This window comes from Mercenaria mercenaria, chromosome 5 (assembly GCF_021730395.1).
Source record: "Mercenaria mercenaria strain notata chromosome 5, MADL_Memer_1, whole genome shotgun sequence".
Taxonomy (NCBI): Eukaryota; Metazoa; Mollusca; class Bivalvia; order Venerida; family Veneridae; genus Mercenaria; species Mercenaria mercenaria.
In genome coordinates, this window is record NC_069365.1 from 72,196,249 (window position 1) to 72,208,494 (window position 12,246).

The following is a 12,246-nucleotide window of genomic DNA, read 5'->3' on the forward strand; positions in this document are numbered from 1 at the left end:
TTTAATTTTATTGATTTATTTGAATTTATTTATTGCTATGTAATGAACAAGATGTTCTTTAACTTCCGGTGATTTTTAAAGTACAGGCCAGTTGTTTAAAGGTTTCTAAAAGTTGTCTAAAAGTTTCCTGTATAAAAATTGAAAGCTTTGAAATAAAGTTATAAAGCCAAATTTTTAGCTGAAATGACCATAACAAAATTCAGGTAAAAAATTTACCGGTAGATCTATATGATAGAAACATGGTCAGCCGCCATGACTGTATTTTTTCAGTTTCCAAAGTCATAAAATGTTTTAGTCGTACTAAAATATGAAATAAGAACAAAGAAGGATGATCTTGCCAGCATACATAATAATTCAGGGTTTTTGTACTCATTTTGATTTGTTTTCTGTGTTTCATTCAGTTTCCACAATCACACCTCATGTCTCAGATATTTCAAAGATCTGTTCTTGGCAGTTAGCCAAACCTTATGTCTGTACTAAGCTACAAACAATGCAATTATTAAATGTGGGCATAAAATGTAAAAGTTTAGATCTAAATGGCTATAGTCAAACTACCTCACAGTGAACACCTGAACTTTATGGTCAGCCATTTGCACAATAATTCACAAAATGGATGTTCTTACTGGAGAACATAGGTCTCATCTAAAGTCAAGGTCAGACCCTAGGTTCTCAGTCTCAGTTTGGAACCTAGGTTCTCCACTTAGAATGTAGGTTTTTAGCTCGACTATTCGAAGAATAGTCTAGCTATTCTACTCACCCTGGCGTCGGCGTCGGCGTCGGCGTCGGCGTCACACCTTGGTTAAGTTTTTGCATGCAAGTACATACAGCTATCATTTAAAGGCATATAGCTTTGAAACTTATTTATTCTTTTTCTAGGTCAATTACCAACCTCTCTGGGTCAAGTCCCATAACTCTGACATGTATTTTGAGCAAATTATGCCCCCTTTTGGACTTAGAAAATTTTGGTTAAAGTTTTACATGCAAGTTACTATCTCCAAAACTAATGCAGATATTGAATTGAAACTTCACATGTGTCTTCGGGGTTATAAAACTAGTTGATAGCACCAAGTCCCATAACTCTGACCTTCATTTTGGCCAAATTATGCCCCCTTTTGGACTTAGAAAATTCTGGTTAAAGTTTTGCGTGCAAGTACATACAGCTATTACTAAAAGGCATATAGATTTGAAACTTATTTTTTCTTTTTCTAGATCAATTACCTACCTCACTGGGTCAAGCCCCATAACTCTGACATGTATTTTGGCCAAATTATGCCCCCTTTTGGACTTAGAAAATTCTGGTTAAAGTTTTGCGTGCAAGTACATACAGCTATTACTAAAAGGCATATAGATTTGAAACTTATTTTTTCTTTTTCTAGATCAATTACCTACCTCACTGGGTCAAGTCCCTTAACTCTGACATGTATTTTGAGCAAATTATGCCCCCTTTTGGACTTAGAAAATTCTGGTTAAAGTTTTACATGCAAGTTACTATCTCCAAAACTAATGCAGATATTGAATTGAAACTTCACATGTGTCTTCGGGGTTATAAAACTAGTTGATAGCACCAAGTCCCATAACTCTGACCTTCATTTTGGCCAAATTATGCCCCCTTTTGGACTTAGAAAATTCTGGTTAAAGTTTTGCGTGCAAGTACATACAGCTATTACTAAAAGGCATATAGATTTGAAACTTATTTTTTCTTTTTCTAGATCAATTACCTACCTCACTGGGTCAAGCCCCATAACTCTGACATGTATTTTGGCCAAATTATGCCCCCTTTTGGACTTAGAAAATTCTGGTTAAAGTTTTGCGTGCAAGTACATACAGCTATTACTAAAAGGCATATAGATTTGAAACTTATTTTTTCTTTTCTAGGTCAATTACCTACCTCACTGGGTCAAGTTCCATAACTCTGACACGTATTTTGGGCAAATTATACCCCCTTTTGGACTTAGAAAATTCTGGTTAAAGTTTTACATGCAAGTAACTATCTCCAAAACTACTACAGATATTAAATTGAAACTTCACATGTGTCTTCGGGGTTATAAAACTAGTTGATAGCACCAAGTCCCATAACTCTGACATGTATTTTGGGCAAATTATGCCCCTTTTGGACTTAGAAAATTCTGGTTAAAGTTTTGCGTGCAAGTACATACGGCTATTACCAAAAGGCATATAGCTTTGAAACTTATTTATTCTTTTTCAAGGTCAATTACCAACCTCACTGGGTCAAGTTCCATAACTCTTAACATGTATTTTGAGCAAATTATGCCCCCTTTTGGACTTAGAAAATTCTGGTTAAAGTTTAACATGCAAGTTACTATCCCCAAAACTAATGCAGATATTGAATTGAAACTTAACATGTTTCTTCGGGGTTATAAAACTAGTTGATAACATCAAGTCCCATAACTCTGATATGTATTTTGGTCAAATTATGTCCCCTTTCGAACTTAAAACTCTTTTGATATTTAACATTTTGGGTAATAATTTCCTGCTTCTGTGACAATATTTCGAATAGTCGAGCTTGGCTGTCTTACGGACAGCTCTTGTTTGAATTGTTGTGCAAATGGCTTGCCATACACTGTTTTCTCTTTCTGATTACCTATAAAGATCATTATTACCTGTTAAGAGAGACCTTTAAATTTTGAGGGCTCAGAGCAAAACAAGTCTAAGTGTGTATAGATGTAGAAGCAGATAGGCTAGTTTCGCACTGAGCCATCGTGAAATTAAAAATTTGTTCTGTTCCCTAGGATGGTCTTTAGAGACAGGTTTGACTGTAAAGTTAAGCTATATAGTCAGCCAGGGGAGCAATACAATCTTGCTGTGTAAGACAAGTGGCTGCTTAAGACAAGTGGCTGTGTAGGACAAGTGGCTTCTAAATACAAGTGACTGCTAAGGCAGGTGGCTGTGTAAGACAGGTGACTGCTAAGGCAGGTGGCTGTGTAAGACAAGTGACTGCTAAGGCAGGTGGCTGTGTAAGACAAGTGACTGCTAAGGCAGGTGGCTGTGTAAGACAAGTGACTGCTAAGGCAGGTTCATCTGTATGTCATTTTAGGTCGTTATAGCTATTCTTATCTTTATAATTTATATTTGATATTGCTTTATCTTTTTCGTCTGAGCTGTTTTTATAAGCTATTAAATAATTTTATTGCAATAGATATATAATAATGTTGCAATGATGTATGATTATGTTGTTAGATGATTTATGCTGTAACATCTTGTTACAACAGATGTGCTTTTATGTTATATGTTTTTACAATTGAAGCATTTCCTATACATGTACAGTTTATTCATATCTCAAGACTGTAATTTAAGACTATTTATTATTTTGCTTCTCGTGTAATGCCTATTTTGTAGTTATTGTGGAATTTGGAAATTTTGGTGCATAAATATGCTCTTTAATTAGAATTTCGTTTAAAGAAAATCAAAATAGTTTTGAAGAGGGAATGTATTCCTTTTTGTCAGAAGTGCTAATCATTAGTTAATTGTTATATAGCTAAATTGTTGATTAATCGTGTTGAAATTGTTTTCTTGGGTCTCATCTAGGTCACATGAGCCCTGACAGCTTACGTGTTGTGACTGCTCTTCATCTGTTATACATTTACAGACAATATCTAAATTATTAATTTGACGCAGACTGTTGGCAAATTCTGACTGCCGCAGCAACTTAAAAGAAGGAATTCTATTAGAAAACAGTGATATATCTGTTTCACGGAAGTGATCTGAGACATGGTAACACAGCTCCAAAATTGAGCTGTAAAAATTTGGAAGCTTGGTGTGGAGCTTTTATGATCGCCCTGTGTCCGTCGTCTGTCGTCAACAATTTGACTGTTAACACTCTAGAGGTCACAATTTTGGCCCAATCTTAATGAAACTTGGTCAGAATGTTACCCTCAATAAAATCTTGGACAAGTTGGATATTGGGTCATCTGGGGTCAAAAACTAGGTCACCAGGTCAAATCAAAGGAAAAGCTTGTTAACACACTCTAGAGGTCACAGTTTTGGCCCAATCTTAATGAAACTTGGTCAGAATGTTACACTCAATAAAATCTTGGACAAGTTCGATATTGGGTCATCTGGGTTCAAAAATTAGGTCACCAGGTCAAATCAAAGGAAAACCTTGTTAACACTAGAGGTCACAGTTTTAGCCTAATCTAAATGAAACTTGGTCAGAATGATACCCTCAATAAAATCTTGGACAAGTTCGATATTGGGTCATCTAGGGTCAAAAACTAGGTCACCAAGTCGAATCAAAGGAAAAGATTGTGAACACTCTAGAGGCCACATTTATGACTTTATTTTCATGAAACTTAGTCAGACAGTTAATCTTGATGATCTTAAGGTCAAGTTGGAATCTGGGTCATGTGGGGTCAAAAACTAGGTCACCAGGTCAAATCAGAGGAAAAATTAGTTAGCATTCTAGAGACCACATTTATGACCATATCATAATGAAACTTGGTCAGAATGTTAATCTTTAGGTCAACTTTAAATCTGGGTCAGATGGGGCCAAAAACTAGGTCACCAGGTCAAACCAAAGGAAAAGCTAGTTAACACTGTATAAGCCACATTTCTGACCGTATCTTAATGAAACTTGGTCAGAATGTTAATGTTGATGATCTTTAGGTCAAGTTTAAATCTTGGTCAGATGGGGTCAAAAACTAGGTTTCCAGGTCAAATCAAAGGAAAAGCTAGTTAAGACTCTAGAGGCCACATTTATGACCATATCTCTTTATGAAACTTGGTCAGAATGTTAATTTTGATGATCTTTAGGTCAGTAGGTCAGGTGAGCCATACAGGGTCTTCTTGGCCCTCTTGTTCTTGTTTAGCCCTTACCTTGCTAAATTTCTGTAATAAACTTGTCCATCTTTCAATTTGGACAGTACCATTAACTGTAAAAGGGGTGTAGTCTGATTATGGTCTGCACTGTTCACTATTCAGTCAGTAAATTTTCAGAGAACACCCCTTTGAATAATAAATGGTATTGCCAAAATGGAATGATGGACCAGTCCATTATAGAAATTTAGCCAGGGTAAAGGTTAAACAATGCCATATAAATAACACCCTGCAACAAAATACTCAGGTGAGTGATATATGATGTTGAGCTAATACCGGCCCAAGGTAGCCATGTTAACTTTGCTAGATGGGACCAGTATGGCCCTTGTGATCTTCTTGGTGCATCTTTTGATATTATTAGCTCATCCTGATGCAATATATATTGGTCTTTTAATTAACGTGTGTAAGTGGGGTGGGATTGGAGGAGACATTTTAAATTGTTATTGCTCATTTTTAACCCATGATCCTAATCAATGGGTATTGCTATTGTGTTTTGTGAAGATTACAAATAATCGTAATTTTTGTCCAGCCTGCTTGCAGAAGTGATGACATAGTAGTCCAAATGGCTGTTCGGTGTACGTGCATCCGTGCGTCCATCTGTGCATGCGGACATTTGTCTGGACCATAATTTTGACATGCATGGAGCAATCTTGTTTAGATTTGGCATTAATGTTAACCTCAGTGAGACAGAGTGTCATGCGCATACCCCAGGTTCCTATCTCAAAGGTCAATGCCACAGTTGGAGGTCAAAGGTCATGTCAGATCTTGTCCGGCCCATAAGGAATCTTGTTTATATTTGGCATGAATGTTTAAATTAATGAGATGGAGTGTCATTTAGGGGTAGAAGGTCATAACTTTGTTAAGTATGGAGCAATCACTTTTTTCTTTGGCATAAATGTTCACGTCTATGAGACGGAGTGTCCTGCGCAAACCTCAGGTCCCTATCTGAAAGGTCAAGGTCACACTTGGGGGTCAAAGATCATTTTAGAGCTTGTCCGGGCTGTAACTTTGCCATGCATAAAGCAGTCTTATTTTTATTTGGCATAAATGTTTGCCTCAATGAGACAATGTATGGCATGCAACTCCAGGACCCCTGCGGGCTCGACATGTTGTCCATGGGCATCTAGTTTAGAATTAGGTCCAATGCAGTTTTTGCTTTAGATAAATATATTAACATAAAAAAATCATAACGAAAAGATTATTTGTTGTTTCAGAGGAGCATTTAAAAGTATAGGTACTGTATTTGAAAATATTTAATTGGTTTCTATCACAAACATATTCTTAGGGAATATCATGTGCAGACGTAATCTTCTTTTTAAGTTGATGATTTGATTGAAATTAATTTCTGAAACAGGAGAGGAGAAATAAACAAAATGGCTTTAGTTTTTTCATCCAGTCTGGAAGGTATAGCTATCATTTTGAAGATTTATTTCCATACTGTGAAATCATTCTTATTTCACTAGCATAAAATGTAAGTGATTTTTGAAAGAAAAAAAATACAGTAAAAGTCATGGATTTCAAAATGTAAAGATGAAACAAATGTTGGTTCATATGTAACATGTACAAGGATTTAATTTAGTTGTTGGACTCAAACAAGAAATTTTATAGAAATAAGCCCACCATGAATAATTGATAGTCTCACAGTAGTCCCTGTGTAATGACCTGATAATGTGACAAAAGATGATTTTTCTTTTCTGCAGAGTGGGCGGGTAAATTCTCAGTGTAATCTACCTCTATGAAAATGTCACTAAAGCCATTATTTCAGCTATTATCATCATAATTATGTATATTTTGATAAACTTTGTACACACGCAAAAAAAAATCCTTTTGACTCTCGTGTCTGGAGGGTGTCTGTTGTATTCGCAATAGGGGTAAAATGGCCTTAGGGGGAAGGGTGCAGTCATGACTTTTTGTTTAAATAAGGCTGTTATGATTGTTGTTATTATTATTATTATTGTCGTTTATATTACTGTTATTATTATTATGTACAACGCCATTGAATTTGTCATTGTATAGAAATAGGCATTTAATCAAATTATTCAGTTTCAGTTTCAGTTTCCAATTGTAAAAAAAAAAAAAATCAAAATTCCATCATTGGATATAAACTACTAGTAATAAATCCTTTTTTCTAATGAATGAAGTTTATCAACATGTGTATAGTAACCCTAGCACTACCAGCATCATGTTGATATGCATTTCAAAGGCTCAGCATGAAACTGTTGTAACTGAATATTGGTAAAGAACAAGATACAATAGTTTTGCACTGAGCCAACGATTTATGCCATTAACTAATGATAAAATTATGTTAGGGATAGGTGTGTACAGTAATTTTTCATGATAGATTTCTTAATCTTTTAATCCAAATTGCATAGAGCTCTTAAACAAAAGGCCTATATATATATACAAAAATCCCATTTCATGAAACCCAAACGTGATTTTACAAGTGCTAAATGTTTTTTCATGCTTTCAAAATAAAACTGCAGATACTTGCAGATATAGATGTGCTAATAGTTTTGTTTAAGTTAAAATTCTATTTACCAACTTTAATGTGTGAAAGAAATTCTGATCAAAACTGTGAAAATGATGACATCAAATTTCTGTCCTGAAAATTGGGTAGTCGTTTTAAGAGTAGATGCAGAAAAAATGTCGAACAGCATGCATCCTGACCAGACTGCGTGGATGCATCTGGATCCAAGCTGGTAGCAAATGCACTATGTTGGTTTTCTCATGGTGTGGCTCATTTGATATCCATAATAAAGTTCATAAAAACATAACGTCAGTCCCCACACTTAAAGTATATATCTGAGAAAACTGAAGTTTACGTTCCCAAGTAGTTAAGGTTGCTTATTTTCAATCACTTGCCCTGTAATGCTGTGGGTTCGAAACCTTGCTTAGGGCATAGAATTCTTCCATGTTAGGAAGCTATCCAGGGGGCTTATGAAAGGTCAGTGGCTTTACCCAAGTGCCTCACCTGGGATAAAATAGTGCATGGGTGGGGATGGGGGTCTCAGGTGTCTTTTTAAACCATCAAAAGCTGGAAAGTCACCATAATGGTGATGTTAAATTGTGTCATTTTGACATTAAACCCAGCAAAAAAAAAAAAAAAATCTCGAAAATTGGGAGAAATTATCCTCTTATGCAGCAGACACATGATTAGAAAAGCAATACTGAAGTCTTGCTTGCATTTAATGACAGTGGGGAATATAATAGGAATACCAGTAGGCAGAAATTTGTTGAGATCAATGCAGGATTTAATTGGAACTGCAATGTCTTAAAGTTGCCAAGATGTTGCTTTGCATATCGGTCATTGATATTCAAATTTAAAATGTACTTTTAATGTTAGTGCACATTAAATTTCTTTATTATCAATCTTACCTGATTTGTTTGGATATAAAATTGAAATTTGATGTCTCAAACTCATTTATCTAAAAATTCTGGCTATCTAGAACAAGCTTTCAAGTCCCATCAACATTTCTTCTTCATGTGCATATTTTCATTCAGTTTAAATAAACGTTGACATACATTCTGGCTTTGTCAAAGTGAATTTGAATTCCCGCCAATCATATTCCTATCTATTTACATTTCCATAATGTTGAAGTTAAAGTGTAGCTTACAATATAGGAGTGATAATGTGTTGTAGAATGTATATGAAATGTTTATGCCATGTATACATGTACATGTGTATGAAACTATGGCAAAGTTTTAGCAAAAACACCTGTTCAAGTATCATTAATTCGTTTATTCCTGAATTACGCTTCATGTATCTTAAAATTTTCTGTTTGGAAATGTTTTAGAAAACACAATGTTAACATCCTATTCTTTCTTACATGTTTTTGTTTTCCAATGAAATATCGAAACATTAAGAGTGAAATGTCTGGTAATTTCACAGTGAAATTTCACTGAGTGAGAAAATATCAAGTGCAATTTTCACAGGTACAGACCAACAAAACTGGCAAAATCTGGGTAAAACCACAGAAAAATACATGAAATTAAGAAAAACAAAATATTTGTTTTACATGGGTATCAAATCATCTTTCAGTTGTGAACACAAGATCTTACATTTTCCCTTGTGTCATAAACGTCAGATATTTTACATCAAATGTCACTTGATGAAACGTGTTTTGATCTTCCATTGAAGCAAACAGATACCCTTTTTTTTTGATGTGTGTTTGCCAAATATAAATGAAATATTTGTCTAGTCTCTGAATTACTGGGTGCAGTTGTTGTGTAGTGCGAATATCTGGAAATGGGGATGGGAGGGGTTGGAGCAACAACTGTGACCAGTAAACAGAGGTGCGCCAAATATATCTTATGTAGTGACATGTGATAGTAAACCATGTGATAGAGAGCTATTCCAACTGTGATGAAGGAGTTAAGTAATACTGTTAGAAAGTTATTGTGGTAGAGGTAAAAAGATGTGAACCGTCACCCTGAATGATGAGTGATGCTGTTTTTAGTCCCCTACCTAAGTGGAAGGATTTTTAGCTCGACTATTCAAAGAATAGGTAAAGCTATTGGACTCAGCCGTGCATTGGCACCGGCATCCCAATTTGGTTAAGTTTTTGTATTTAAGCTGGTATCTCAGTAACCATTTGTGGGAATGGATTGAAACTTCACACACTTATTCACTGTAATAAACTGACCTACATTGCACAAGTTCTATAACTCTATTTTGCTTTTTTACAAAATTATGCCAATTATTCATCTTAGAAAATTTTAGTTAAGGTTTTGTATGTAAGCAGGTATCTCATTACCTACTAATGGGAATGAATTGAAACTTCACACACTTGTTCACTGCCATAATCTGGCATGCAGTGCACAGGTTCAATAACTCTACTTTGCATTTTTACAAAATTACGCCCCTTTTTCAACCAAGCAGTTTTCGGTTAAATTTTTATATGTAAGCAGGTAGCTCAGTTCCCACTGATGGGAATTGATTAAAACTTTACACACTTGTTCACTATCATGAGCTGATAAGCACTGTGCAGGTTCCATAACCCTGTTTGCATTTTTGAAAAATTATGCCCCTTTTTCGACTTTTGTATTCATTCAGTTGGCAAGGCTGTTGAATAGTCAAGCGTTGCTGTCCTCTGACAGCTCTTGTTTTATTACTACACAGAAATGTTTCTCATGAGACAATGTGTGATGTACATGATCTATGCTTGTAGGTCAAGGTCACTATTGAAATATAAGTAACAATAGTTTTTGTTTCTTAGCTCTTAAATTCTTTGAAGCATTTTTAGTCCTAACACTGTTGCCAACAACTCCAAGGGAGTTTTCCACTGGTAGGGGACTTATGTATTGCCACTGCAATACCTGGTCACTTGTTATTTCTGATATACTCACATCATAGAAACTGTGTTTGAGACATCTAAAGAAATATCTACTAGTATATTCTGTTTTCAGTTTTAAGTATTACAAGATGTGTGTTTAATCAAGATAATATCAAAGTACATGTACAAGTAAATTTATATTAAATTAATACACATGTGTGCCACGTAAACATATTTTCCACCAAGAAATACATTTTAAACACCTGTTATAATTTCTTACAAAATAGTTTCAATAAAAAAGTGATCTTATACAATAATGTTTTTTTTCTTTTCCATACCTTTAATAGATTTTCATATGATATGTACGAAGCTGGTGACTGTGTCGTTTGAGGCGTACATTTTTACATGTAGGTTGCTGGAAAGATTTTTACTCCTCCCACCCTCATCCGCCATGATAATGGCTATGTGTACTAAATGCTATGTAGTGTTACCACTCCATATATGAGCATATGTTGTATAATTACTGGCTCAAAGGTATATCATAGAAGTATACAGTTATATACCAAGAGTACCAAAAAATACAAGGTACTTTTTCCATTACCTCAGCATGCTGTATCCCTGTATAAAAGTGCATTTTCCAATACCTTGGTTTGTCGTACCCCTGAATATGTGTACTTTTTCTGTTTCCTTGGCTTGCTGTACCCCATGTATAAGCATACTTTTTCTGTTTTCTTGGCTTGCAGTATACCCCTGTATGAGCATACTTTTTCTGTTTTCTTGGCTTGCAGTATACCCCTGTATGAGCATACTTTTTCTGTTACCTTGGCTTGCAGTATACCCCTGTATGAGCATACTTTTTTCTGTTACCTTGGCTTGCAGTACTTTTTTTATTTCGTTTAAACGAAATCATTTCGTTTTAACGAAATAACTATTTCGTTTAAATGAAATCATTTTGTTTTAACGCAATAAGTTTAAACGAAATCATTTCGTTTTAACGAAATAACATTTCGTAAAAACGAAATGATTTCGTTTTAATAAAATAACTATTTCATTTAAACGAAATGATTTCGTTTTAACGAAATAACATTTCGTAAAAACGAAATGATTTCGCTTAAACGAAATAACTATTTTGTTTAAACGAAATGATTTCGTTTTAACGAAATAACTATTCATTTAAACGAAATGTAACTTATTTCGTTTTAACGAAATAGTTATTTAGTTTTAACGAAATGATTTTGTTTAAACGAAATAAAAAAAGTCTCTCATTACCTAAGTGGAAAAAAAGTGTGTAACATGTCACTTTAGGGGCACTGTACAGCACCCCTGTATAAGCGTACTTTTCCTGTTACCTTGGCTTGCAGCACCCCTGTATGAGCATACTTTTTCTGTGACCTTGGCTTGCAGTACCCCTGTATAAGCGTACTTTTCCTTTTACCTTGGCTTGCAGCACCCCTGTATGACCGTACTTTTCCTGTTACATTTGCTTGCAGCACCCCTGTATAAGCGTACTTTTTCTGTTACCTTTGCTTGCAGCACCCCTGTATAAGCGTACTTTTTCTGTTACCTTGGCTTGCAGTACCCCTGTATAAGCATACTTTTTAGCTCACCTGAGCACAAAGTGCTCAAGGTGAGCTTTTGTGATTGCCTGTGTCCGTCGTCCGTCCGTCATTCGTCCGTCGTCAACAATTTGACTGTTAACACTCTAGAGGTCACAATTTTGGCCCAATCTTAATGAAACTTGGTCAGAATGTTAGAATGTCAGAGTTTGATATTTGGTCATTTTGGATCAAAAACTAGGTCACCAGGTCAAATCAAAGGAAAAGCTTGTTAACACTCTAGAGGCCACATTTATGACTTTATTTTCATGAAACTTAATCAGAATGTTAATCTTGATGATCTTTAGTTGAATTTCGAGTCTGGGTCTTGTGGGGTCAAAAAATAGGTCACCGGGTCAAATCAAAGGAAAAGTTAGTTAGAACTTTAGAGGCCACATTTATGACCATATCTTAATGAAACTTGGTCGGAATGTTAATCCTGATGATCTTTATGTCAACTTTAAATCTGGGTCAGATGGGGCCAAAAACTAGGTCACCAGGTCAAATCAAAGGAAAAGCTAGCTAACACCGTATAAGCCACATTT

The 12,246-nt window shown here is 35.2% G+C and overlaps 1 long non-coding RNA gene across 1 annotated transcript; it reads left to right on the forward strand.

Annotated features, from left to right (window-relative positions):
• The first annotated feature begins 2,549 nt into the window (after positions 1-2,549).
• Positions 2,550-7,940, forward strand: LOC128557127 (uncharacterized). Its single transcript, XR_008371052.1, has 2 exons — positions 2,550-2,901; positions 2,968-7,940. It is a non-coding gene; the product is annotated as an uncharacterized LOC128557127 (long non-coding RNA).
• Positions 7,941-12,246: the final 4,306 nt, after the last annotated feature.